Source organism: Rhinopithecus roxellana, chromosome 19, assembly GCF_007565055.1.
Source record: "Rhinopithecus roxellana isolate Shanxi Qingling chromosome 19, ASM756505v1, whole genome shotgun sequence".
Taxonomy (NCBI): Eukaryota; Metazoa; Chordata; class Mammalia; order Primates; family Cercopithecidae; genus Rhinopithecus; species Rhinopithecus roxellana.
Window position 1 is genome coordinate 6,062,079 of NC_044567.1, and position 4,101 is coordinate 6,066,179.

Genomic DNA, 4,101 nt, shown 5'->3' on the forward strand with positions numbered 1-4,101 from the left:
GAGATAGAAACAACATTCCTTACCTAATGAGAGGCAGAGGCACATGTTTGGAAAGGCCTGTGTGTTATTTTCTGTTAGTAAACATTTTTCCTGCTATGAGGATAATAATTAAGCAAAATGCTACAGTAACTGAGATTCTCTGTCTGATATTCCACCCTGAGGCTGCTACAGTATATAACCCTACTGCAAATAGTAGAGTGAGTAAAGCAGTTCCCACAGGGTGGCATAGTCAATAATTTCCATTAAAAGGTTTTAATATTTGGCTGAGAAGGAGAGGTAGGAACGACAAAAAGTATTTGGTGAAGTAGGAGTGAGACTGAGTAAGATGAGTAGTTCTCACTTAGTTACTTATTTTTTATGATTTTCAGCTTAAGATTTCCTATTTCTTTACATTGATATTTAGGATGTTCCTTTGGGCTGTCAGGGGTTGCTTCCTCAGCTTTCCAGGCTTTGACTTGAGTGTGATGTACCCAGGAGTTGATTCCTGTAACAGATACTGTCTCAATTACCCTCGGTTCCATGGACTTACTAGATGTGAGGACGAAGGATTCTGGGCACCCTCAGTTATCAGTTGTCAGCGCCAGCAGTGAAGAGATTTCCTCATGTGATGATCAGAGGCTTAGAGGCAGCGCCTGCTGAAACAGCTAGTTTTCAGTTCATAGGACTTTAAGAAAGCACAGCTTATTTTGGAAACTTGTAGCCAGGAAAGTTCAAATTTAATTTAAACTGTAGAAAATAATAAAAATTGAAAAACATTTTGCAACACTAGAATTTAATAACAGGTGTGCTATAGTTTTTGAAACATAATTTCCTTTCTTCAATTTCCCATTTTTATTAAAAGACAAATCATGGTAGGAATGGCTTGTTTTATTATACTTGGCTTAATTATTTGCATACAGTGCAGCAAGAATAATTATTTGTTACATAGGCCTTTTAAATTGGCATTGATGGAACTTTTTTCCACAGAAGGAATCTCAGATAAGACTTTTTAAAGCTGAGCCCAGCCATGGAATTGTACTATTAAATACCTATTAGTTTCCCCTTGAGATTCCAAAATAACTTGGGGTTCCTGGCCTATCAGAAAGTGACATTCTTTACTTACCGCAGATCAGAAACCCTGTACAGGGACTGTGTACACAAAACATGAGGCCAGTTTCCCGATGGCTTCCTTGGCTTCATAAGTCAGGTTTGATTCCTTAAAGGAAAGCACACCATTCCAGTCAAAGCCTTGGTAAAATAACCAGTTTTTCCAGTTGTGTCCTGTTACAAAAGAAAACAGATTCTTATTGCACTTATGCAAGTAACTATATTGGCACAACTTAAGAATACTCGGTTTCCAAATTCTGGAGAAAGTCAGGTAGAGAGAAACAAGTATGCTCCAAATTTTGTTCATGGGAGTATACTAAATTGTTAAAAGCTGTCAATAGCTCAAAAGAAGAGTTTCTTTGACTTTGAAAAGCAAAACAAAGGATTATCACTATTTTAAGCAAAACGTCAAAGAGATCACTTCAGTCTCCTATTAGTTCAGTTAATGCAGTTAATTTCTGTCCTGCTTGGTATTAATGGACATATTAGCTCTTCAAGAGTCATGAATGTTTTTCTTCTATTCTGATGTCACAGTCTCCAAAGTTATCCAAAACCTCCATTCAAGAGCACCTGTTAGAGCTTTATAGCTGATTATAAGACTATCTTCTAAAGAGGACCAAAACAATGCAACAATTGCTTATGGATGACAAAAAGTTTTAGAGTAGGCTATAGCTAAAGTCACAATTGACAAGGATATCTGTTACCTTTGTGGCACACAATAATTTTAACATAACAATTATAATTATTTCTGATAACATACACTAAGATATATCAGAATTAGAGGAGTCTCCCATAACTTTGGAACACATACCAATAACATATTTACACAAATATAGCCCAAAGAAAGCCAAACACCATTTTATATTTGACAATGCTTTCTGTATGATTTTATACCAAATTTTACCATTATATTAGTGTGCTATTAATGTTAAGCTCAATTTTTAACAAAACCTTGTAGACAAATTTACTCAATTTTAATGTTTGACCATAAGGTAAAGATTTTTATAGACCCTTTTTAACCCTTTATAATTTTTGCTAAAAATCAAGTTAGTGCTTTAAGAGAAACCTGTTGTGCTTTTATTTTAACGCTCAATTTACAGAAAAACTGGATCATACCCCTTCAACTTTAGCTAATATGTTTACACAGAATTTCCTTTACAATTACCTTTCAAAAATTGCTTAAACCTTCTTTTTTATTTTATTCAACTTAAAACAGTTCTTTAACCTTTAAATCTAGGTAAAAATCCACATTACATTTTCACGCCTCCTTATAATCTTTTTACCAAAAGTATATGTAAACTTTTTTCAGTAGTCTTAAATACGTATCACACTGTTAACTTTTAGCAACCTTTACTTTTGTTGGTGAGTTTGGGATTTCATTTTATTTTTATTTATTTATTTTTGAGATGGAGTTTCACTCTTGTCACCCAGGCTGGAGTGCAATGGTGCAGTCTCGACTCACTACAACCTCCACCTCCTGGATTCAAGCGATTCTCCTGCCTCAGCCTCCCGAGTAGCTGGGATTACAGGCGAGTGCCACCATACCCGGCTAATTTTTGTATTTTTAGTAGAGACGGGGTTTCACCATCTTGGCCAGGCTGATTTCGAGCTCCTGACCTCAGGTGATCCTCCCGACTTGGCCTCCCAAAGTGCTGGGATTACAGGCATGAGCCAGTGTTCCCGGCCAAGCTTGGGATTTTAATTATGTACTAGGTGTAGAGCCTAGGACTAGACAGAAGTGCAGATAAAGTCTGACTTAACTAAGCATTTAACTCCATGTGTCCTAGGTCTTACCTAGCTTCAGTGAATCAATGAAGGCCAGTTGTACAGCTAAGAGTTATAGTGGCATTTTATAAAGCATTCAGGAGGCCTAATCACTTTTAAATTGTACATTTCTTTTCCTTTTTCTTTCTTTTTTTTTTTTTTTGAGACGCATTCTTGCTCTGTCTCCCCAGGCTGGAGTACATTGGCACAATCTTGGCTCACTGCAGTCTCCACCTCCTGGGTTCAAGCAATTCTCCTGTCTCAACCTCCTGAGTAGCTGGGACTACAGGCACATGCCACTACGCCCAGCTAAATTAATTTTTGTATTTTTAGTACAGGCAGGGTTTCACCATATTGGTAAGGTGGGTCTTGAACTCCTGAAATGCCTCGGCCTCCCAAAGTGCTGGGATTACAGGCATGAACCACTGCGCCCACCCTAAATTGTACCTTTCTTACATAAATTTCCTTTTATAAAATTTTTTACGACGTACACAGACAATTTCTGACTCGCCTCAACTTTCTGACTTGTTGTAAACATTCCTTTCTTTAAACAATCAGTTAATTTACTTTAGGACAAGAATTTACCATATAAGATTCTTTTTTATGTAAATTATCTTTTCTTTAATTTCAAGATTAGAAGTTAGGGTATTTCACTAAACAGTTCAAGATGGAGCTATCTTTATTAAACCAATATTAATGTTCCCTTTATTAAAAAATTACACAAGCAAAGATTATTCTGTTTGGGCTGAGTTACAGTTTTATAGCCTCTATGCCAAAATTTAACACCTTATAGTATTTGGCAGAGATAGGTATGAAATTGCTTGATAAATAAATGCAAACAAAAATGTATGCTGGCAACTCTTAAGACATTTCTTTTTATTTATTTATTTATTTATTTATTTATTTATTTATTTTGAGGCGGAGTCTCACTCTGTCGCCCAGGCTGGAGTGCAGTGGCGCAATCTTGGCTCACTGTAACCTCCACCTCCCGGGTTCACGCCATTCTCCTGCCTCAGCCTCCCGAGTAGCTGGAACTACAGGTGCCTGCCACCACACCTGGCTAATTTTTTTTTAATATATGTTTGGTGGAGATGGGGTTTCATCATGTTAGCCAGGATGGTCTCCATCTCCTGACCTCTTGATCCACCCACCTCGGCCTCCCAAAGTACTAGAATTACAGGCGTGAGCCACCATGCCCAGCCAAGACATTTCTAATCTTACTGTACCAGTAGGTTTTAAAGATTAAAGTCA